Raw genomic sequence first — 27,321 nt, forward strand, 5'->3', positions numbered from 1 at the left:
AAACCATTGAAAGTTAAATGAAAGTTACTGGACTGCATGAAAATAACATTAAGTGCAATTGTAAAGGCCGAGTCAAGGTAAGCCATTTTAATTCCTAAATTTAGTCTGGCAACGTCTGAATCCGTATTTCTGAGACAAAAACGTTCCTTTCCTATACCTCTGGTTCATATATAATAGACAAAATATACACAAAATGAGCAAAACTTCTATATGCTTCAATGCCGCAAGGATTTTCATAAACAGTAAAGGTGGTCAGGGTAAATGTAATCCTAAAAAATTTTTAAGGGAATTCTTAAATAGTAAATTTAAGTTTAATTATATAATTTTTTATATCTTTCCTTACATAGATTACTTTTCTAAAAACCATTCATACAGTCTTATAAGAAGATTATCCAATTTTATTTTCGTGCGAAATCGCACAGAGTTCCCTAGTTAAATTTAGGTACTATATATTGTCTGATCAGTTAGTCAGTACATACCATTACTTCCCTTTACCAAAATTACTTTTTACTATGAGACAATTATTGTGTTTCAATTACATGGTAATATATTACCTCTTGAGTAGATACAGCTTTAATTACAGGTTACATTAGCTTGAACAATGTAATTATTTGTTAAATAACAAACAATTGCGTTTACAGTTTTAAATTCAAGAAATATTTTGTTAGTTTTGAGGACCTTAAAAATTTTACAAATTAGACTAGATACCATATTGCTTGTTCTTTTTGTACAATTCAGTATGCATTTCCTTGGGAATATTGTGTTCTACCTTTTGTTGGTCGGTTTCCCCAATCGCCTTGGTCAGATTTCTCTAGAGGCCAGGTCAGACATGCCACTCGTAAATTATTCACCTAGCTTTGCCTATACACGTCACAGAAGGTCTTCAAAGTCTAGTATTGTTGTTTTGGGTGGCTATTTTTTGTGGACGATTTAGTTACGTACCCATTTAATGACTTCTTATCAAACGAAATAATACTAATACATTTTATTCTTTATAAATATAAATATTAAAGCTACAATAATAATTTTGAAAGTAAAAGTATTTCTACCCTCTATTGGAGTAAACAGCACATAAAGCAAGTACTCAAATACTAACGTAAATTAATTTAGCCTTCCCAGCTATGAATAATTCCCTTAGTAAACGGAGCCGTAAATATAACCAGCACCTTGTGTGACGTAGGTGTTCACCGCCATATTCAACACGTTTTACAGCAAAAACTCGGCTTTACAGTAATTTGTTTTCTAAATGAGACTAAATTATTCTAATATTTCGTTAACATATTTGCGTGAATGAGGGTCAATAATTATTACATTTATTGAATTGTTTGGTTTTGTATGCTAACATAGTTAATTGTTAGTCATTAAAAGTGCATTCAAACATAAATAAAATCAGTTGTCTACAATGTGCACTAAAAAGAAGAAAAAATATCACTTTTCCTGATAACGTTCACAACGGCTGTTACGTAGGAAATGACACAACTTTCTTGCTTAGCGACGAAAACTCCTTTATTTTTAATTTGTTACAAAGCACTGGTAATTACATTGAACATGTACCTTTCATTTCAGCTCAGTAAATAGTTATTGTTGTAATAACCGTGTTTTTAAATATATCTGTAAGTTTTACAAGATAGCGTATTAACTATTTGACCTAATAAGTTTGAACCTTTGACTGCTAATTTAGTTTTCAAAATACACCATAAAGAGGATTTGGGAGTTTTTATGACTTATTCACATTACATAGTGAATGATATGTAAAAAGTTCGAGAGATTCTTTCTTCTTATGCTTCAATTTAGACATATTTGATGATCACAATTTAGGTCTTAATTGAGGCATAAGAAGAAGAATTTTCTTATAACCAACAAATTTGTGAGTTTTCAAATAAGATGTATACATGTTTTAAATACAGTTACAGCTCTCTATATGCTAATAAAATATATTCCCTTAATTATGAATAAATTGTAATGCTACATAATAGACTTTATTTTAGACTATTAAAACAAGCTATTTAAAAAATATAATAATCAGGGTCTTTGTAAAGTAGGTTCGTAATACGAACTGACCAAGCTTTGTGAATACTGAAAAAAGCCAGAAAAACATGTCTCACTTCTAATTTTGTTAATACATATGATTCAGCCACGTATTGATTAGCTCTAAAACCTCAACGATCAAGTTTTATCATCCCAGAATCAAATTACTGGACCACCTTATTGTTATGTGATCATCCAAGCCATATTTGACGGTTATCGATATCGATATTGATATTGGACGTCTGTAAAATTGGGATTGCAGTGGAGGTTGAATTAAGTTAATTAGTCGAGTAAAATGTTTTGTATTACATTCAAAGCCTATGTTTACGGTGTACAGCAAAACTATTATTAAAATAGACTTAAAATTAAAGTGACTTAACTATTAGATAGTGTAATAAATAAATGCAATTCTTCTAGGGCTCATGTATTAACATTAGCATAGCTCATATACAAATGGTTTCTTTAAGAATTTTTATTGATGCCTGTATAAGCTCTCATATTTCATGAAAATGAAATATATTTTTATAATAAATAATTGATAATTAATTGTTATTAATTTTGTGTCTAAATGGTCAAAATATTACGTGTAAATACAAATTTTACTTGGCTGAAATTATTAGTTCTACAAAATCTAAGATAAAAATTAAAAATTAAAAATTAATTAAATTCAAAGTGCTGACGTAGGAGAATAAATGGTTGAAGCAAGACAGCAAAGGCTTCCGCACCATATAAAACTTCCAATGCCAATTTATGGATTTTACCTTTCTGGGACTGCGGAGTGTTTTATGGCAGGATTTAGCGGCAAATTGTTGTCTCGCCATAAAAATTTACAAGACTCTGTTGCAGCTTGGATAAAGATCTTATCTAATATCAATAGCCTGAGTAAAATACTAGGGTGAATTTACAATAGACACACTAGTTATATAATTAAAGATTCGCTTTGTATGCTACTCCTAGTGGTCAAAAAGGTCTTATGTGATTGCTGGCTGCTGCATAAATATTAGATACAGATGAAATATCATAATACAAATTTAATAGATATTTCGGACAAGAAAATCTAATTCAAAAACCCTTTTTCATTGTATCTTCAAAGATAGAAAAATTACTTTATAAAACTAAGTCAGTAATGAATAACTAAGTCGTTTTAAAATGATCGGCATATTTCTTTTTATTATACCATTTTTTAGTTTTGTAATTTTTTTACTAATTAAACTTCTATTTATAGTGTACTGTACTTCGGATTGGCATAAGTTATTTGTAATATATTTCCACAATCACTGAAGAAAAAATTCATCTGTAATTACATAATAATCAATTTCTTCGTTTGAAGTTCATTGTTGGTGATGGAGACGTTGTGTATTGTTTTTGTTTTTTTTTGTTTTCACCACCGTGATTGAAAATGTCCGCAATACACTTTTGAACAATAATAATCAATAATCAATTTTTGTTTATTATTACAAAAAATTGTAAATAAATACTTATTACATACACTATTTATATGACCGATACAGTTTTAATATATTTATATATATTTAAATTATAAATTAAAACAGATCACTTTTGCCATACATAATTAAATTTTCCATTTCCTATAGCCATTTAAATAAATAAAAAAGCTCTGTGTTAAATCACTTATGATATAGTTTTAAATATTACATTGTAGCTTTCGTTTGATTGGTTACGCTATGTTTGTATCAACCGAAATGGTGGTTGTCCCTTTATTTTCGTTGTGTTTGGAGTGAGCTTAGAAGGGCTAAACTTGTGTCTCCCAATTCATCTACCTATATCCCAGAACAGAAACTTCCCGTTTCACTTGACTTTAAAATTTTATAATATTCATATACAAAGGTATTTCCAATATAATTCCTATTGAACTGTAGACAACTATTTTGGTTACATTTTTTAACAAGAACTTTTTACACCTTATAGTAAAAACTTTCATACGTACGAATCATTTATCTTTCAAGTCTACGACATAGATTGATGATCTATTTGGCCGAGTTGAGTAAATTTCCCATTTGTGTAAGTAAAATAGTCTTCATGCATAACTAGTAAAATTAATAGACGGTGCCGTTAATATTACATTCGATGCGTTTATGATACCACTTCGCACTTAGGATTAAATAGCGAGTGATTCCTTTTGTTTTTGTTCAAAATATTTATTAGTTATTCAAAATAAAATGTATTTGATGAAAATCATTAATAAGAATTACTAGTAAAATAATAATTTGCTTTAATTGTGCTATTGTCATATTCGGTTTATTCATATGATTTGTTTTTCTTACAAAATAAATAAAAATATAAAGTCTAAGGATTTACGCGGACATTAAAAACAAACAGAACTCCAATCTCTCGAGAAGATTGGAGACTGATTTACACTGACACTTTTCCAATGCTGTTTTAATCTAAAAGCTCTTAAGATCTAAATTTTATCCTTATTTTTATTAGTATAGAAAATTACCATATCCACATTTTGGTTGGTTTATTTTTAAATTTTAAAACACTGAATTTTATTGAAACTGTAAAAAATCTCGATAAGTGAGTTTAAAAAGCTACATGTTTGTTTGCACGAAGTTACAACAGATTTAATGCCTTTTTATAAACATAGACTATAAGGTAATATGTTAAGTTTAGGTAATTTGTTTCGTTTGTTGGCCCTAAAATCTTCCAGTGAAGTAAAAATAAGCTCTTTCTACGGGTTACCATGAGAAACAACAAAGGTTACGAAAGATGTCTAGAACCATTTCTTTTACTAAAAACATGCATAGAAATATGCTTAGGTAAGCTCACATACATTCATGGTACTACTTTTTTTGCTGTGTGTAAAACAGTTTTACTTACAACTGTGCGTAGCTTTAATAAATTGTGTTAGTCTTAATAATCAGGTATTTATGATATCCATATGATAATTTGTTTGAACATTATGCTATTCCACTTACCAATATAAAGTATCTTCCAAAAGAGAACAGGGTATTTCTCCATAAGCAATTAATTCATTATTTCCTGCTTACTCAACTTTACAAAGTCAATCGCCGAAGTATCCAATACATTAGAGACTTATTGTCCATTGTGTCAGTACAATACCAGTCTCCATTGTAACAACTCCTCTTCCTCTCCTTTGTGTAACCGTTGTTACTTTGGCTAGTCACCGGATAGTTACCAGGCTGCATATCAAGAGATGAGAGTAAAGCCATGGTATCTCATTATTTGTATCTTAGTTTTTACATGATTTCACTATATGATGTTTGTGTACAATTGTTTCTTTCCTTGATTTATTTACCTGTTTGTATCGTGTATGTGAACCTAAAAAAATTGTGCAGGTTCATGACGAACTAGAATTAAGTAATTTTAGTTAGAGTTCATACAATGGTCATTATGGATTGTAGTGTGGTCTATTTATGAAATCTTTATGTAAATGTTCCATAAAGAATGGAATATTTAATATATTCTAATATTAAATTAAACACAATATAAAACTCACACGTACATAACGGTGCAAAAGGAATTTCTACGGGGGTTTTTAAAAAGGTAACCACAATACAAAGAGGTAACCAAAATACTTTCGAAGTAAGGTTTCGTAAACCTAGTCCCTGACAATTTCCAAAGTAAATTGAGGATTTAGGTTCCTTTAAATTATGGAATATAGATATTATTGTAATGTAGACGGTATTTTGATATAACTTACCTAGAACAGTAGGTTAACGCAATTGCCACGATGATGTGAAAAAGGGTGATTCCTAAACTCATAAGTTTTACTCACAACACTTTAAACACTGATCATTGACAATATTTAGTAGACAGGTCCATAGCCTATCCTTGAGCATGGACGTTCCAAAGATTGTAATCTTGAAACAGTTGTAATATGAAGTTTAAAGAACCCCCTTATAATGCCTTCTTTAGTGGTGGCTGTAGGAAATAAATTCGATCTAAAATCTTGATAAAGGTAACCATTACAGGGAATTAGGAACTTCACACTATATAAAATTAAGGCCACACTGCACATAACTTATTTCACTTTTTACAGTGTTTGTAACATTTCTACTCTACGCTGTTAGATGAGCAACTGTTAACCGAGTTATCATTTTAGAGTTATGTCGAGTGACGACTCATAAAGCAAATATTAGGCTATAACTCCACGCAGAAAATAATCTAGGGACTGTTGAGAAATGGGGTAGATTACCAAACTTGTTATGAATGGCTGGATTAAAGGGTTTGTCTGATATAGGCTACCACTGGTAAACCCATGTTCAGACACGTTTGTGATTTATGTACTTGTCCTTATATATTTCATTATGTATATCTAAAACAATATAAGGTTCTAGCTATAGTTTTTTATTTAATAGTAATAATGTAACTGGTTTTAAAAATAAATAAATAGTTTGATAAGAAAATAATATGCAAACTAAGTACATTTCATCACAATCTTATTAATTTATTCGGTATCGTATTTTATATATATTATATCATTCGTTAAATTATTTTTTACATATAAACATGATTGTTACGCTCAAAATATTAGTTGATGACATTTAAAAAAATGATAAAACAGTTATGAGGAAAAATAGTTCTGGTAATCTATAGAGTACACTTATATATAATAATGTCGATAACATAAAAGAGGTGTAAAGAGAGGTTAGTTGTAAAATCAAGTGAGAATCGCCACCTGACGCAAGCAGTGGACGGGAAATCTCAGCATCGTTGTCTGACTCAGCAAACGCCCCTTCCTTGATATTTCCGGTTGGTTATCTTGATCTCTCAGCGATACATCCGGCAATTCTTCGATACATTTTACGCTCTGTGATATATTTAGGATTTAATACAGTGTTATAAGTGAACATGTCGATAATGTCTATACTAACATTGAAAGGAAGTTTTTTTATATTTATTACATTCAGGACATTTTATGGTTAAGATCATAATATTTTATTTATTTGTTTAAAACAGTGGGTAATAAGGCCATTTTCTGAAAATAAAAAATTCTTCATAATACAAGACAGTTTGGTTTATAAATCTGCATTGTAGTGCATTCGGTGTACAACCTTAAAAAATTAAGATCTATAAATATTTCCATTTGTCACCAGATAGAATGATTAATTCATAAGATACATCATATGTTATTTGAAAATTTTATGACTACATGCTGCCCAATCATAATATATTAAAACTATGAGTTTCCATTACATCTTTCACACATTTCACAGTGCATCGGTTGAAGCCATCACATTAATTATATGAAGGAAGTAGCCTAGAACTGTTTAAGTAAAGACATTACTTATGTTTGCGAGTTCAATAAATACAGCTAAGTAGCCTGTAACTTTCAACTTGTTTGGACAAAGTAAACGGGTAAATGGCCAAACTGAAATGTTGCCGGACCAAGTTGTCGGTATTTTATTTCTGTCCTCCGTACTTTTGATGTTACTAAAGACATAGTAAATTAATTGGCCAATATTTGATTGTTGTTTCGTTAAACCCAATTAGATTTTTTTTACCCCACCAGTAAGGTTTAAGGCCCTCTAATGCAGTTTAGGTCAATTATTCTATACTGGGATATAGTTTGAAAGTTATTAGTATGATAAAATGTATTTTATATTTTCATTGATTTAAAAAACAGGTTTCATTATTAACTAAGCAGGTTAATTATCTCCTTTTCTGTTTTGATATAACGCCATTACATTACAATGTATTTGTTGTAATTTATATTAATGCATTTTTCTAAAAAGATAGGCCTTGTAAAATATTTTATCAAAATCGATTGCATCATTTAAAGGAAAACAATCTGTCAACGATGATACAAGTTTGTATACAAGTTTGTCTAGTATTGATTATTGTATAACTCATTGCAAAAATTAATCCATCTTGCATAATGACGCTCAATAAAAAAACTTTTGCAGATAGTTATATCAGCACTGTTCAAGTAATTTGGGGGAGCGAGCTGGTCTAGTGGTTAGAGGGCGGGACTTTGGTTCCAGAGATCCCGGTTCAAATCCCGCAAAATCAGCAATGGATTTTATCTATAATAATGCCGCAACCCCTATGTCTAGCCTGAAGTAATGTAAAAACTATTTCGGGCTCGTGCCTAGCATCCTAGGACAAATAAAAAAACTGTTCAAGTAAGTGTTGGATTTTATAGTCATTTTGACCAGGTAGCAGATTTGTAAGTTACGTACGATGGTGTATTTGCTCTTCAAAATATAATGTTCTCATTCTCTCACCATTCACTGAAAAAAAGAGAAAAAAAACAGAATAATTTTACCGGTTGAAAGAAAACCTGTGTACACTTTCCTGTAACAAAATACGATGAAACATATTTTTAGATGCGCGCACATGTCATTCATGTTATCATTATAATAAATTACTGTTTCCCTACAAATTAATATTACCAATGTTTTAATAACTAGAACAACAAAAAGACAGAGAAACATGTATGCTATCGCTTGAATTTTCAATCAGTTCGGTCTATTTGATACACTAAAGATAGTAAATAAGAATATTGATTTAAATTTTTTATCCATATGGAAAGATAATGTTGTATATAGTTAAATTAATGGGTGTGAGTTCCCTGACTAAGTATATACTCTACAGCAGACTTGGTTCAAGGGTATTAGATATTTTAATTTCTGAAATTCCTATCCATATCCATAGCCCAAAGTACCCGAGAACCTTTGAGAAAACTACAAGTCACACCCCCATAAACCATAAACTTAAAATGTTTGTCATGAAGAGAAACCTTGCCCAAAACTATCAATTACTTTATAAATTTCCCTTTAAGATCGTAATTACTTTCTGAAGGGAACTTTCCATATACCTAATGTTATAAATACCTCAGCTGTTCTTATTTGTATGTTATTCTTTCAATTTATTACATCATATTACATTATTATTCCCGCTGCACAAAAAGGGAGATGTAAATTCTGTTGAGAATTATAGAGGACTTTCCTTTATTGACTGTGGTGGTAAAATATTTACGAGTTTGCTGAATTCTAGACTAAATGTGTGGTTAACTCAGAATAATATATTGACAGAGTTTCAAGGGGGGTTCAGACGTGGATATTCTACCATTGATAATATATTTAGTTTATCATGTATGATTAATTTAAGTTGTGCGATTAAAAAAGGCAAGTTATTTTGTTTTTTTGTAGATTTTTCAGCAGCCTTCGACACTATAGACAGAAAGGCCTTAATTTATAAATTATTTAGTATAGGAGTCTCAACCAAATTTGTCAAGCTTCTTGAAAATCTTTACGATAGAACCAATGTTTCTGTATGGTGTAAAAACGGCATTACAAGTAGTTTTGAGTCCAAGATGGGTTTAAAACAGGGTTGTAATCTTAGCCCTACTTTATTCTCAATATTTATAAATGATTTGCCAGAATCTTTAGAGGGCGGATGTTTATTTGGAGGTCAGAAAATAAATATCCTAATGTATGCGGATGACATAGTTTTAATAGCTCCCACGGCTGTTGTACTGCAACAAATGATTGGAAAACTTGAAATTTATTGCAATTTATGGAACCTTCAAGTTAATACTAATAAATCCAAAATTATGGTTTTTCGCAAAGGAGGTAGATTGGCAAAAAGTAATAAATGGTTCTATAAAGGCAAAGAGGTCGAGATTGTTAACTCTTACAAATATCTAGGGGTATTGTTCACGCCAATGCTAAGTTGGGAACAACATTTTAAGATGAAGTCCTCAGCTGCAAAATTAGCCATTAACGCCGCCTGGAACAAATTAATAAACAATGACAGGGTGCATCTGTCCTCAAAATTTGTGTGTTTTAACGCTGTGGTAAGATCAATATTATGTTATGGAGGCCAGGTATGGGGATACTTAGAGAGCGAAAAGATAGAATCTGTACAAAAGTTATTTATTAGGAAACTGTTTCAGTTGCCTAATAACACGCCAAATTACTCACTGTACTTGGAAACGGGTCTAGATAAATTACACATTTATTCTCTCTCAATAAATCTTAATTATATAATAAATATATTGGGGCTACCACCTGAACGTTTACCAAGATTATTAGCAGCTGAAGTGTTAAGAAAAAATGTAGATTGGTGTCGAGCGTGGAGAGCATTAGGAATCAAATATGGCGTGCAAATAGACCTGAATATACATACGATGGAGGAGGCGGGGAGTGGTAGGTTAAAGTCTCAATTAGTTAGTGTCGTAAATGCAGCAAGAGATAGCTGGAGAGCTGAGTGTCTAGGCAGAGCGCGTACTTCATCATTCTCAATACCTCGTCGTTGACTTTGACCTTGGCAACAATAGCTTCTTTTAAACTGGTTTAGACAACCGAACCATTTCTTGGATAATAAAATGTAGAGGAGAACTTATAGATCTCAACTATAAACCGTGGATTGTCGACAAAAACCACACATGTTCCTTGTGTAATTTAAACGAGAATGAATCTGCTTTACACTTTGTGGCTAGTTGCCCTGTGTTCAATGACTTGCGACTCTTGTATTTTGGTAAACAAAAAATACAATATGAGGAGTTTGTGGATTATTTGAATGGGAAGGATTGGCGGGGCCTTGGAAGTTTTTTTTAAAAATTGCATGGAAACGTAGATGGGAGTTAGTTAGGGAATTTAATTTTTAAAATTTTGTTTTACAATATGTTTAGAGTATACATATATGTGTATGTATGCATACATGTGTATGTGTATATATATATGTATATGTGTTGCATTAAGAAGTGTTATTTTATTTTGTTTTAGTGCTTAGTATGTTGATTATGTGGAACAATTTTAATTCATTAATATTGAATGGACATTATGAGGACATTATGCCAACCCAGCAGACGGTCGTATGACCATTGTTGTATGTGCATGAATCAATTTATCGTACCCATTTCATGTAGCCTACTGTACATAATATGTATTTAATAAAGCACTTTCTATTCTATATTCTATTCTATTCTATTACATTATTAAAATCAGGTGTCATCATTTGTTTGCATTACTGTATTCTGTTTTGTTTATTTCAGGCTATTATTTCAGCTTAAGCTTTATTTCAATCAGTAGTTTTATTAATACCTATGAAGTCAAACAGGGCAAAACCCGTTGGTAAGTGCTAGTTTTTCTTGAACTAAACATGTGGTAAAATAAAAATATATTTGGTATTAAAATCGAATTCATTAAATTTTCCACTTATCGCCGCCTATTTTTTCTGCTGTTGTTTTATAAATTTTAATTGCTACGAACTTGTATACTTAAAAATCATTTTAATATACAATCCTAGAATATTCTCAGTACACAACATGACATTGTAATAATTGTGCTTTGCCAGTTTAAAGCGGAACCCTGCGGTGACGTGAAGGTAGATTCGACTTCAAAAGCAATTAGTTTAGTACAAACAGCTTAGTGTTGTCAGAGCGTTAATAATAACCCGCTGTTGTCTTGAGCTTCTCCATATGAACTTGAGCGTAAACACAACAGGGATGTATGAGCTTTTGTAGAACAAACGCGTGCTGCATTTACCTTTACAAATGTACGATATTATAACCATACGGGTATAGATATTCATCCTTTTCATGAAACTAGCAATGTCTAAATTTAGTTTTCTATAACTATACGTATATTGTTTTTACTTCAAAAAACCTTACCAAATTGTTCTATTTCTTATTTAGATTAAAATTAAAAGATCAAAAGAAACTAAACTGTTTTTAATCAAGACATTAATACAAGACAATATTATTAAAGAAAGTAAATAAAAACATATGGTTAAATAATAATTAAATAATCATAGAGGTTGAACATCTTTCCCTTTGAGTTTTTTTTCTCAAAGTTTATTCAGGAAATCGTTTGGTTGGTCTTATAATTCTGCCTCTTGATGATTTTTTAATTGCAGCTTCTTGATTGGGAATTGTTGATCGTGAAAAAGATTTACTGTAATCTTGGGGTGTTCTAGATGGAGTAGTAGTTGCTTTTTCAGTAGTATTTGATAGGGACGAGTTGGTTTGAGTAACAGTAGTAAATGGCAGAGTATCTGGCATTGTATCTTTAATGGATAAAGGAATAGGATTGTTCGGTTTGGTTGTATTACCTTTGTAAGGCAAAAGGTGGTGTCGATTCCTTCTCAACGTAGTGTTTCCTGTCTTAACCCAGTATGACCTTGGCTCTTGTCCTAAGCTGATAATAATCCCCTCTCTTTTTAGGTCTTGGATCCATACTTTTTTACCTACAGGCAGCGATGGAAGTTCTTTTGTAGCGTAGCGCCTATCGTAGTTTCTCTTGTAAGATGCTCTGTAAGTATCTTCTTTTTCCTGTAGTTGGGAGAGATCGGGTTTGATTTCAAGTTTTTTAGGTAAAACAGGCAGATTATCTCGCAGTGATCTGTTGTATATTAGCTGAGCAGGACTGTATCCACTTGTGGATAGAGGTATATTGCGGTAGGTTAGGAGGGCCAAATATGGGTCGTCTTTGTTTTTCTTTAGTACAATCTTCGCTATTTTGACTGCAGCTTCAGCTGCACCGTTACTTTGGTGGTAGCTTGGACTGCTCGTCACAAGTTTAAAGTTATAGCTTTGAGCAAACTTTTTGAATTCAGAGTTTTCAAGACTCTGGTAACAACTAGATTAACAAGTATCTGGTAGCAAACTGTGTACCACAATCAGATCGTAGCTCAATTGGTATACCGTGACGGCAAAATACAGATTTACATTTTTCGATTATTTCAGCAGTTGACAGGTTTTTTAATGTAGCTATTTCAAAATAACGTGAAAAACAGTCAGTGATTACTACGAACCATGTTCCTTCAAGTTTAAAGAGATCAATCGCTGCCTTTTCCCAAGGACGAGATGGAAGCTCACTGGGATGGTTACTTGGCATGGTTAACTTTATTGGCAAATACATACCTAACAAAAGTAGATTACTAAAATCCATTACCGACCTTCTAAGTAGAAAAAACGAATGGTGTTGGGGGTTTGAACAACAGAAAGCATTCAATGAACTTAAAGAATTATTGGCATCTCCACCTCAACTAGCATTCTATGACAAGGATAAACCAACTATGATTTCTGCGGACTCATCAACACAAGGCTTGGGTGGAGTACTTTTACAACAAAAAAAATATGGTAAAATAATAATTAAATAATCATAGAGGTTGAACACAAATACTTTTTTGTTGTAAGACGCTAGGCACGAGCCCAGGATTTTTTTCACTTTACTTCAGGCTAGACCTAGAGGTTGAGGCATTATCCAACCTCCTTGGTTAATTCATTGGTGATCTGGTGGGGTTTGAACCCGGTAGTTCAGGGACCGACGTCCCGCGCTCTACCACTACACTAGTTCACTCCCCCATCAAATACTTATTTACAAGCTCATGCTAAAGCAACTAATAAAAATTATCCGTATGAATCTTCTAGTGTTTAACTGTTTACGAATCGTCCACAAGAACATCGAATGAGCGGTAAAAGTCTTTTTTAATTTTGAAAGAATTTTCTCATTTATATTTTGTAATTTCCAAACTACGATGAGGATCACATCTGAACATATTTCAAAGTGAATGTAAGTAACGAGTGTGTATAGAAACGAGTAAGATGCCTTGTAAAGTTTTGTTACTGATTAAGACAAACGGATTTTAGCCAGAACAGAGCTCTTATTAAAGGATCTTATCCAAAATATCAAGGCCAGCTGGGTCAATTTTCGAATTATAAAATGGTTTATTATGACTTTTCTTAAGATTGAATCGGAAAATAGAACCCATACCCAATCCCCTTTAACCATTGCTATAAAGTATGATTAATTAGTTTTTAATATTAATAGCGAATTTTTATAAAAGTAAGCGTTTTCTTTCACTAAGCACGTGTGTTTTCTTAAATACTTCTTTGGTTCCACACTGTAAACATACGCAACCGAACTATGTAAGCCTATATACTGTAAGTTAGCATGGTTTTAACATTAAAATTACGGTCAAAGACACTAAATTAGCAAAGAGACAATCTGGTTTGCACTGGATTTTACTATAGGAGAACAAAGTAAATCATTACTTACGAGTGTGCGGTTTCATTACCTGGAGTGCTTGTGTTGCAGATTTCAATACGCATTGTTATGCACCATCAATGTAAACAGGGGTTCCTTTCTGCTTATCCAATGGTTCTTTGTTCAAATTTAATAGTAGGCAATAACAAGTTTATGCTATTTAATTAGGGAATAGTTTCGAAGATTTTTATCTCTATCAATAGAAAAATGTCCTGTTATAATCCTGTAACTATTCATTTGAGTAACTAGGGCTCAAAGTGGCTAATTTAGCTCCTGTTATACATAATTTTTCTTACAGTTAATGTAAAGCATAAATAATGTTTAACTGTAGGTCCATGTATATACAGGTGGACATTCAAAAGAACTGGCAAATAAACACTGCAACATCTGATCGATTTAACATTGTCTGCCACCTTGATTTCAAGCATGCCATGCCTATTACAAGCACACTGTTTTGTGTTGGTTTAAATGTGAGTGTGGAAAAGTAAAATGAATGCGAAAAAGTGAAATGAGTACGAGAAAGTAAGTAAATGCAGCTACTTTGCGTGCTATAATCAGTGCATTTAGCCTGCTATGACAGGTAAATGTAGGGAAAAATATTTATAATTACTTCTGCCACAAATTGGCTGTCTAAAAACTATCACGTTAGGATCTCTTTTAAAATGTTTCAATCACTCTTTATTTTTTTAAAATTTTTCTAGCCATTTTCATAGTAATATTAGCTGCTTTGCTTGGATCTTAAAGACTTCTTTTGTTGTTTAGTTAGGAATTTTAATTAAGGAAACAAAAACGAAATAAGGATTACAATGATCTCTAGTTATGAATATCGGTAAAGCATATTCCAAAACAATATGAAGTGTATTAAATGTGCGCCCAGCTTAAGTTTAACTCAAGTGTTTGAATGACAGTTTCTCGGGACGGAAGACATTACCATGACACAGGACATGACTGTTTCGGCTCTATTCAACATAAGTTTCTGCAGTTGTAGTATGCCAACATAGCTGCAATGCTACACGTATAAGTTACCTTAATATTTACAACTTGTCGTGTAACTATCACTAATTCGGATCGTGAAACATGGTATACACATAATATACAGTTAATGTAGTTGATTATCTTGTTGATAAGTTGTGAGGGTGGCCGAGTAAAGGGTGCATATGTAAATGGATTATAATCTATTCACATTAATTTCTCTTCTTGGAAATTAATAAAAAAACTGCTATGTTGTTGATGTGATTGATAAACGAATGGTCAATAATAAACGCACTGTATCATAATATGGCCAGTTTAATGTTTAAATAAACAAAATGTTCTATGAGACATGTAAAATGAGGTTTAAGCCATATTTTAGGTGTTTATTAAGTAGTATATACACACATGTTCATGAACTATTATTAATATTTTTAATGGTATATTCAAGTAAGGCTGATCAGTGCTCCACTTTATACAGAATATAGTCCCGTTACCTGTTTTACTGAAACAGTGTAGAGGTACACAAAATTTTTGCTGGAAATAGGACCGAAATTGATTAATCTACATGATTTCTTGTATCCATTTAAAGCCTTAATCACCACCTATCAATCGCTTGTTTCATTAGTGGGATCCCGGTCAAAGGGAGTGCAAACTATTATAAAACTTTTACCTATCTGATTACTATTTTAGATTATCTAAGCTATAGCTTAACCAAAGTACCTTGTAAATGCACATCACAACCTTAAATTCATTCCTTGTAAACATGAACAGCCTATAATTTATATATTACTAGAGTACTAATAGAGCAAGACCCATAATAGTCAACTATGGGAACTATATTCGATGTTTAATGAACCATTTGGTAAATACCGTGAGCCAAATTATGGTTGCTACAATTATGTTTGCACTGAATTCTGTTGATCCATTTCTGAATCTGTACAATAAAAGCTTTCTATTTATTTAGTAAATTTCTTAGTTTATTTATCATAATTTAAGCTTTAATAAACTGATAAGTATTAAATAGTATTTTTATATGTTCATGATAATTACCACTACTTTACTAGAAATGTTTTGGTTAAAAATTTTGTTTTGGATTACATTTGCTAAGAGTTAATAATTAGAGAGACAATATTTTTCACGTTATGTGAGCATAACATTTTTTATAAGTAGGGGTCATACCCATACGTAGAATATGTATGAAATACATAAATAAAAACGTACCTTTATGGAAATCGCTAATATCATTACAAGAATTATATTCGAGTGATATTCTGATATACATTACACAAATTCATTGCGTGATCTATCTGTGAAGCATATTCGATAAAAATAGATAATTAATTCGTTATTATACTGACTTTATAAGGTGATTTCAATGTCATGCGAAAAGAATAAATGTATCAGTTACATTATTTTTTGAACAAACAAATATTGTGTAATAAATTATTAAGGATCTTTTAAATTTGTATGTGCGGTTTGGTAAATAGTGAGTTTAAATAGTATAAAACATAAGCAGTGGTATAAATATATAATGATAATAATAGCACTATTATTATTATGGCACTATTTATATTTATAGTGGCATAGCTATTTGTACTGTAATATGTAATTATATAATTAAATCTCTACAACACATTCAAACTTTCCATTTATTTTTATAACTGTATGGCCTACGTTTATTTTCTTACTAAGTTTATTAAGGTACCAATATCTTACTGAGAAATTCAAGTTTTGATAATGTCATTTTTTATTGGATCGGCAAAGAGGTAAAAATTAGAACGTAAATAGAAAGCCTTGATAATTTTATAATTTACTGGTATTAGGGAAGATCCATACAATGTCTTTGACTACACAATAAGTACACCTTAACTTTAGAGACAATCTGGAATGCTATGTAATTACTAATTAAATTGTCTCAAATTAAATTGCAAAAATATCTTAGTATACTCCAACAAATAACTGGTAAAAACAACAAAATGTCCAAAAATTATTCATCAATAACATGAGCAATAGGTTATTATTAATACGCATATAATAAAAAAAATCTACTGTAGGTCAACCACACTCTTTTTAGGAGAAATAAAAATTTTACAACGTACACTAATACGAATTTAACTTTGATTGGTTTTAGTCCACTGTTAATAACATTAAATGCGATAATTTTAATACATGATATATTTTGTCACTAGGACATATCATCATGTGATAGGACTAAATCTATCGCTATAAATATTCTAAATCAACATTAAAACATTTGGAAAATATTCTATAAAAGATACAAATCACTGACGTTTTATATAAAACAAAAAATAATAATAAGGTAAAATCTTTATGCCAAGAGTAAACGTTGGACTCATAAATTCTAAAATAAACATGAACTCACTAAACAAGTTGAATACGTCCAGCTTTGACAATATTGGCTGCCAGTTGTGTAGGTTATCAGTGTCAATATCAGACATACATGCCACAAAGTCAATCGTATACACAGTTTGAAGGTATATCACAGACCACTAAATTACGAATTAGTGTTCTGTGGGTATAGGGTACGTTGCAACAGTGCATCGTGGATTTTATACTATTTAGCTAGCTCAACCAAGATACAATGTGTCAGTCAATTCATTGTTGGGCCTACCATGCAGTATTATACGTAGTAGCATTTACTATTCGATACTGAAGTAGACTTCCCACCTATATGTACCAGCCGTAACCAATTTTTTTTTTTTAAAGAACGTAGTTGTGTGAACCAGTCACAGAATGCGCTAGCGACTAAGAACTCTATTTTCTACCTTATTTTTTGCTGGCCAAGTTGATTGGTCATAACAGTTTCCATAGCTCACAATAAGTCATTCCATTGGTTTGAATTTATAAAAAATATTGTGTGTATTCGACAGAAATCAGTAGTTTAGATCAGCACAATCTGTCGGTGGCTCACATCAACTACGATGATTTTGGTTAAAAAAAACTGGCTATAAAATTAACATGGGGGTGGAATGTCTAACTAGCCATACAGGGTGGCTGAAAAGTAACTTGCACCACCCCTTTAACTTTTCAACTATTTGAGATATTTGAAATCGGTTTACGACAGCCTTCTTGTAGTGAAGGTAGGGGGTAGTTCAAAGTTTTCAAATAGTTTTATTTAACTAGTATAGTCAAGTTTGGATAATTTTACAGGTCTTAATGAAACTAAACAATTGACATAGAGTAAACTAAAATCGGACCACTAATAACATAATGGTGTCCTAAAACGTTTCAAATCCAACCATGGGGTGGCTGAAAATTAACTTGCACCCCTCTTAACTTTTTAACTATTTTAGATGTTTGAAATCAAATTATGTGAAGATTTACAATAAAAATTTTGCTAAATTGAAATTTTTTCCCTTAGGGATAGTGCGGGTGGGTAGCTTACAATTAAAAAAAAATAGGAAGTATGGTCGAGTTTGGTATCATTTTACAGGTCTTTACAAAACGAAACAAATAACATAAAGGTAATACAAATCTGACCACTAGTAAAAAAATAGCAGCTAAAAGTTATTAAGAAAATGGGTATTAAGAGTAATTTTTAACAAATATTAACTTCATAACTGCCATTTTGTTATTAGTGGTCCGATTTCTATTTTCTTTATGGTCTCGCCTTTTGCAAGTAAAATGGTTGAATTTACTAGTTTTATATATAGATTTTTTTCTCTACCGTTTTATATTTCTTGATAAAATATTGTTTGTGTTCCATTAAGTACAAATAAATTATACTGGATTCAAATAATTGATATTAAATGATATTTTCATCGATAACTACAGCCATTTTATATCCATGGATATTTTACTTGACTTTTAGTGGCTTTGCAACCTAGCGATGCAAATTTGAATTATATACGTAGGTTTTACGGATAAAAATCTGGCGTTAAGCACAGCTTTCAGTGAGGTATTTTTTACTGGGACCTTATACGATAAAAATTTACTAAATGTTTATAAAAACATAGAAATGATATTTTAATGTTCAATTTTGTAATAAAACTGTCTAAACGTAATTTTATGTTTCTAACTGAGTCAGATTAAGACGTTTGACTCAACAGTTTTGGATCAAATGCAATTCCTATCGATTAAAATTCCGTTGATAAACTGACTAACGTGTCTACCTCTTTTATTTCCAACTGTGTGACCAGTCGAAAACTCAGATATGGAGAATATCACAAGTTCAATCTACTAAAAGGTTCTGAAACCATCACTTTGTCAGGTATCAACTTTTTGCGCTTCAGCAGATATCGGTATTAGAGCACCTGCCTGGTATAGAACTGAAATAGCTTTGCTTGCGATTTTAAAGATCAAATGACGTCAGTGATTTTTCATAAATTACTTTCTGTAATGTAAATAAAAACGTAATGAGATATAAAATATTCAATATCAATATATTCAATATTAAATAAAATATTCAATCAATAACTACTAGAAAATTACACAGTTTATTGTTAATGTGTTTTGAGAAAGTTGCGGAATTTTTATTCACCTTTTAGCTAATTTCTTCAAGCTTACACATTGATTATAGAACCATACATATGCTTGTTTCTACCACTAATCAGTTATTAGATACAGATAAAAGATACAGTACAGACATACATTATGAAAGATGACTGCCTTAGTTATCATCGAGTTGATGTAATTTCAAGTCAACTTAAAAAGTGTTCAGAATTACCCTACATGAAAGTTCATAAAAATATATTCCAATTAGATTTTTTTGTGTATATTTTTGCTAGTGACTTGGTAATGATGAAATAATGTGAAAGTCCGTAAAATGCAAATCAAGATTACACTCAGTGAATGGATACATTGCACATACAATATAAAATGTTTTATCAAGGACGAACTTTGGTGGAAAGATAATTCTAGAAAATAGTTTTATCATGCGGTTTATCTATCAAACCATGAGTCAGTAACTTATTTAGCCAGTTCGTTTTCCTCTTGCGCAACATACTTTGTATCGTCACCTTTATGTATGTCTAAAACAAAGCCATTGCCTTGAGTTCAGTTAGATACAAGTTCTAAACATACCATAGCCTTCCTTGTTACTAAATGCGAAGTGACAAACAGGTTTGTTAGTGTTTCACAATGTTTGAGGTTAGGCCTACGTCACAAGCACTTCAGGTAATGAAACGGATCACTTGAAAGTGAGCTTTGTTTTCTGCATTGGTAGTACACTGTCATTAAACATCAGTTTTTTTTTTTTTGTTTAATGAAGTGGATCCTCTAAATATTGATAACTCTTAAAATATGCCATACATTTTTTTTGTCATTTTATCTTCTTTTATTATAAGGGTAGTGAACTACATGGTTTTTTTAACACATTCAACCTTATTTATAATGCCTGCATTATCTTTTTTAGTGATTCTGAATTATATTGTTGACAAAGGTTATCAATATATATGCAATAAACAAATTATATTTTTGTAATAGAAATAATATTGGGGACAAATCTGGTCGTATTTAAAGCCCAATATAAGTAAGATATCAGTGAATAAAGAAGAAAGAACTTGCGTAGCATTATACTGGCATAGACCAGCTCTATCTTTAGCTAAGGTGCTGTTTTGAGCTTTTTACACTTCTCAGGATTGAATAAATAGATCCAAATATGGGTTTCACATTAAATAAAATCAAACTGTTGCTAATAGACATAATTAATATTATTTTAAATAAAAATGGCAATCTTTCTTTCATCCAACAAAAGTGTTTATTCCACAATTTAAAAAAATAAAATACAAGTGGCATTCTTAAAACATTTGTAGTGATTAAAAATAATTTTTCTACTTAAGACATAACCTTGAAATAAACCATGTAAGCAAATAGAACATATGGTTTTTAGTGCGTTTCATTATGCAGACCAGAAAGTAAATCATTACTTACAAGTGTGAGGTTTCATTACCTGGAGTGCTTGTGTTGCAGACATCAATACACATTGTTGAGCCCCAACGATGTAAACATTGGTTTTATTAAGTCGCATAACTTTATATTTCTTGTTGCAAGTTCGTTATTTGTAATGGTAAGTTATAAATTATAAATAATTAATCAAACATTTTCATAACTAACATATACGTCTGCAATACTCTTAATAAAAAATGTTACTGATATTACCGTCATATTTATCAACGAAATGTTTAGCATATAATCATCTGTATGTGTGACTATTCAGACTAGCTTGAGTGATGATCATCTTTTGTAACACACTTATTTTGAATTTTATGTCACCATTTATTTTGCAGTTTTAGGAACCTAGTTTGAAATTTCATGTTAAGTTGAAGAGGTTTTTCGCTAACAGCTTCTAGCCAACAAAATCAATTCCACTTAAAGATACCTATTAGAAAAACGTTCATCGTAAAACAAAACTCATATTAGTGACCCTTAAATACTCCCTAAGTGCTTAGTACTTAGTTTTGAGCATAAAAAATCAATTTGCTAGTAACTTGAAACCATTATATTTGGCATATGTCTTAGTAGTTTAACTGATTATAAGTAAAACAAATTCCTCCAAAGTTATGTCCAACTAGATTTTAGTGTGCCAAGCAGTAACCTTAAACCAAAATATTTATATAGAACTTGCAACCACTTACAAAAATTGACTTTCGCTGAGAAATAACAAAATTAAATGCACAAAGATTTCAGTCTAGTAGTTGTGTTACTTCAATGTTTATATGAAAGATACTCAGGACGGAAGTTGTTAGCATGAGGTTGGATCCAACTGTTACAACTCTATTCAACAAAAGTTTCTGCAGTTCCAAGAGACCAACGACGCTGCAATGCTACAAGTTTACATTACCTTCATAGTTACGTCAGGTTAAGAACGACTGTTGATGATTTGAATTTCGAAACCTGTATGCGTTTATCCCCTTAAATATGTTGATATTTTTTAAATAAATTGTTTGGATATTTATAATTTTTTGTATTTATATTTTAATTTTATCAGTCATCCTCTATTGTTGGTGATCCTTTACTGATATAATAGGTATATCTTTTTAATGTAAGACCTAAATACGATGTTAAAACTTCGACTCTCTGTTACTTTTTAGGCTTACAATAACCATTTTACTAACAATAAATTGTATCTTGAAATTTGATATTTTATTGTAAAATTGAGCAAGTACAAATTTAATTTACTTGCAGTTTTAAAAATATAGAGGGTGGGGAAGTATCCATACTTTTAAGGCGGGACTGTGAGTAGTGTGGGTGTGCTAGAAAAATGGGGTTAGGCTCAAATGACGCTATTTCTTTGGGATTTTCTAATAATAGTCAGTAGTAGACATGGCTTGGTAGAGTGAGCAATGTGCTTTTGCAGACTAGGCTATTTTTTTTCTAAATCAGTCTATTGATGCTGAACACCGCAAACTTGTTACTGGATGGCCTGGAGCGGTAAGTAAAAGGAATATGCTATATTGGAGTGATGCTAAGCCTAGGGTAGTTCACGAAAGGACCCTATATGTCTTGACGGATGTAATTTATCTTAAAGTTGGCCGCATTCCACAACGAATGCTTCACAGAATCGCTGTTGGTGAGTTGTGGTCTAAATCTCATTTTGCGTATGAGTTGCGGCCCAGACAGAAAAAAGGTTTGTACGAGTTGCGGCCCGAGTATAAACAGGTTGATTGCGGCCAAGGATATGGTTGGTTTAATGGTATATAAAATAATCGTACATGATTTAAGAAATCTGTTTATTGTGTTAGTTCGGTTTGCACTCCACGTTGTTATAGGTTTATCATTGTCCATAAGTTTATTGTGCTAGCAAAAATTTAAAACTTAACTGTTTTCAGAAAATTAAGAGAAGCACATTCACTAGCTACACATTTCAGTGCCAAAGAGTAAGTTTTCTACGTTTTGTCAGGCAGCAAGAAAAATGTCAATGGTACAAACGTTTCATTTACCTTGAAACTTAAATCCCTCATAAACAACGAGCGGTTTTGACTTCTCACTAATAAAAACCCCATAAGAATAGATTTAGAACATTGACCAAGCACAGCAGTGGAGGAACTGATAGACATGTACGAGTACATTCATGTATTTTGTATACCTGTTTATACTTGGCCCTTAACTCGTACGTTGGTCGAGCCGCAACTCACCTGTCTCTCTTGGATAGATTAGTGTCCCGGCCGCAACTCACCTTTAGCCCACAGAATTATGATGAACTCCAGTACCAGATTATAGCATTGTGCAGGATATACTGTTTAAAACCCAGTAGGCGTAAAGAAAAAAAAATAAACTCCCAGATGTAACCTTTGAATACCATTAACAACAGTTTGGTTCTAACATTTTGGTTGTCATTTAAATTATCTTTAAAATTAGGGATGATTCCCTGCTCCACCCTGTACATTATTTAATTTATAAGAGTTTAAGAAATTACAACAAAAAAATTAAAGAAATTTTATTTCATGCACATAAGATCATGTTAATTGAACAAATTATGTCTAGAGTTTGATAAAAATATGGCATAAACATGAATACCTTATACACAATTGAATTTGTACAGTTTAAGCAGGATTATTATGTCAGTATAATAGGTTTTAATGACCAAAATCAGACATAGATGCTACAACGTTAACAGCTGACAAGGCTTATTGTATACGATGGTTTAACGTTGCATAGTGGTTGATGGGCTTTTCAGCTCAACTGGGATATAATGTGTCAATCAATTAATTATTGAGCATACAGTGTTACATATACTAGTAATACATTTATTTACGTTCATGTGTGGATAAGTATCAGTAAACTTTCCATATATGAATAATTAGCTATTTCTATTGGTATCATGGTAAGACCTGGGACCGATTGACCTTTTCTTCCCCAGATGTCAAAAACTCCATCTGATCAATTCTATAAATGTACATAAGAGAATGCTTTAATTGAAAATCAAATAATGAAAATTAAAATGTGTTCAATATGAAAGGTTTCTGTGGTGGTGGTATTTAAAAAGTATTATTACATGGCTGTAGTTTATTTCACACAACTTGTGGAGCATAAGCCAAACCTCCAAGGTTTACGAAATATCGACACTCGACAGTGCTCATTACATTTAGACTAAACATTTTTAGAAAACATAAAGGGAGCAATCCACATCAACAGCCCAATACTTAAGTTTCTATCCATTGCATTTTGCGAAAATGCTGCTAATTTTGATAACATGTATGCCACCTTAGCTGCTATCGTTTTCTACTGGTAAACATTTAGCCTGGTTGCTATTGAGTCAACAGGCTTCATTTAATGTGACGAATGTGTTTGTCAATGATAATTAAGTTAGAATGTGATTTCTACAAGATTAATATTTGTTAAAATAAGATTTCTTCATATCGTGTACTTTATATCGTAAATGATATATCAAAGGAAACATTAATGAAAAGAAATTTACCATCGAAAGTTTTGTTGAAGATCTAAAGATTTTTATTGGAGTAATGTGCTAGCTAGTTTATTTGATGTAATAAAGTACAGGTAGCTATAAATAAGTACCTAATGTGAACATTGATGGATTTTGATACAATATTTAACCTTACTGTAAAATACCTTATTCCAGTTTGTATACATGTTTGTCATGTGTGTTACTGGGTCCAGGTAGAACACGACCAGGTCCATATGTACAATATTCCTATTACAATGCATAGGATTGCGTGCCCACGTTTCAGGGGGTGCCTGCAGATTACGAAGCCTGCTAATTATACTGTTGTGACGTTAAATTATTTTTGTTATGTTTTTATTGGCTGTTTTCTTAAGCTTGTGCTTTTAATACTCATATCTATAAGTAACATAATATGAAAGGTCCTGCCTACATATATTTGGAAAGTAATCTTACTAATATATTCCCAATTATCTTTCTGTTTGAGATTGATAATTGATAGTTTGTTGTTCCTAATTGTGTATACTATTAGGCCTACTGGATTTAATATAAAACTCTTAGGTTGTGATATGTTGAATTGCACGTCGCTGCAGAGTAATCGATAGCTACAGATGTACGCTGTTAGAGGTTCTCTGTATGAATACAAAACGTTGAAACAAAAGAACAATAGAGGAAATACAAAACGTTGTAAGAAAAGAACAATAGAGGAAATACAAAACGTTGTAACAAAAGCACAATAGGGGAAATACAAAATGTTGTAACAAAAGAATAATAGAGGAAATACAAAACGTTGTAACAAAAGAACAATAGAGCAAGGAAGCAGAGTTGGTCATCAAACCGATTCTGTTTGATGACAGAATTCTATGTGATTCCAATTGAAACTGTTTGAGTTAAGTGATACCATAATTAACTACATATTCCTACGTCAGGCATTCAAAGCAAGGTGGACTTTGACTCAACAGTTTCAATTTGCAGCAGGTTGAAGGTATTAAGTGTCAATCACACTCGTATCTATTACATTGTTTAGTTAATTAATTTTAACCAGCCTAATGTATCCGTATTGCTAATTATTTAAATTACATGGGTAGTATCTATGTGTTAATACCTCTTTGGCTACAGTTATTTTGTGTTTACTATATCTTTGAGCATGGATAGAACTGTATACTATAAATTGCATTATAATCTTAATAATGAAGACAGTTTAAGAATAAAAACTAACTTAGTCAAAAATAATCTACCGAAAGTAGTTATGCGAATTACCACATTTTATAGTGTACAAATATGTACAAAGTCTAACTAAAAACTTGCTTATTGTGAACTATAATATCTCTTAAACCATAGCAACCAACCTCATTCCCAATATATTGGTGAATACCATTAAAAACTAAGAGCGTAACTAGAAATCTTAGTGCAGCTCTGTGAAAGCTCACTTAACATGGTTCTATTTAAATTAGAACTGGTCTGGTATCCAATACCATTGTAGTCAATGGGGTAATTAAGTCGTCAATGACATAAGTGTAACCTTTCTAAATTCAAAGTTTTAGTTTTACGTTAAGTAATTGAAGTTAATAATGTTTAATCTGTAACAAATCATCATCGGTTGTAAAAAAAAACAAAAAAAAAACTGTTCACGAATGGTTAAAGAATCATAAGGAGACTAGATTTAGAGGAATTCGTTACCTAAAATAAAACATTAAAATACAGTTTACAACTTGTCTTCTTTAAACGATCTCAGGTCTCATTATAGGTAGCTACTTCCACTATACATCTTTTAATGAAGCAATCTTTCAAAAGTATTATAGTTGTTTAGTTGTTACAATGATTTTTTAGTAATTTCAAAAAAAAACAAGCAATGCATAAAAGTACTATTGAAACGTTGATCAATGATTGAATATCTGTTATTGTTTTATTAGCAACCAATAACATCACACCAAGCCGACCCCTAGGGATGTCAGTCTCCTGTCAGGCGAATTGACGTGAACATGTCCTAGTTAGAGGCTAATGTTTTATGAAGCATAATGAAAATTATAGGTGGATAATCATGCTTTGTTTTACTGTAGTTATAACATAATCAGTTGATTGTATAGTTGTAAATCTATATTAAATAAAAAAGTGAGGGGTTTTTTATGGTATCAAAACCTTATTAAGTTAGTATAGATTAGTTAGATTAGTTAGTGTTAAGTTAGCATTAGATAGTAAAAGATTAATTAGATATATTGCTCTTAGTGTATCAACGATTGTTCAGTCCTGGAAGAAAAGTAATTTTATTTTATTTATAAAATATTTTCAGCTGTATAATTTGATATCCTTATGTTCATGGTTAATCTTATCGTAAGGCATGATAAATAATCATTAAGCACTTTAACTGTCTTAAAAAAAGAAAGTCTCATAGGTATACTACCAATTTTTTTCAAACATCTTGATGGGTTTTTATTATGGTGTCTAGAATAACTAAACTAAGAAGGTGTTTTCCAAATTCTTTTAACTACGTAGATTAAACTTATTTAAGTTTGAAATTCATTCTGTAATGCTAATAAATATGAAAATGCTGCATATGCGTTTAGGACATTTTCTAGCATTATTTAATCCTCCTTTCTTTTCAAAACCGACTAAAACTAAAGATTTAAATACTATCCATAGCTAACGTTTATTATCCAAGGCTGATTGTTTGGGCGTGCCAAAAATACAAACCATTTACTTAAGTCATTAAGTTGCCTGATATGATATATTGTGTGCTTCTGTATCACTCACTTTTAATAATTTATAAAATTAAGGTATTTATAGATTTACGAAATAATTAAAATTCCAGTTGGAAAGAGCAAACTATTTCTTTAAAGAATGTTGAGTTATAAAATATATTACTTGACATGAATCTATTTACAAATATGTTTTTCCTTTCACAAATTTATACTCCAAGTTTAAGAGATAAAATAAAATCAATAGTTTTACTGATAAATCGTTTCCAATAAAATTGAAGTA

General features: G+C 31.2%; 1 protein-coding gene across 1 annotated transcript in view; it reads left to right on the top strand.

Moving 5' to 3' along the window:
- The window catches only part of LOC129000261 (CCR4-NOT transcription complex subunit 1-like), a 110,606-nt gene that overhangs the window by 79,027 nt on the left and 4,258 nt on the right, over positions 1–27,321 (top strand). The window lies entirely within an intron of this gene.

Source organism: Macrosteles quadrilineatus, unplaced genomic scaffold (genome assembly GCF_028750875.1).
Source record: "Macrosteles quadrilineatus isolate MER2022 unplaced genomic scaffold, UCM_ALF_1.0 Scaffold_8__2_contigs__length_117827958, whole genome shotgun sequence".
NCBI classification, from domain to species: Eukaryota; Metazoa; Arthropoda; class Insecta; order Hemiptera; family Cicadellidae; genus Macrosteles; species Macrosteles quadrilineatus.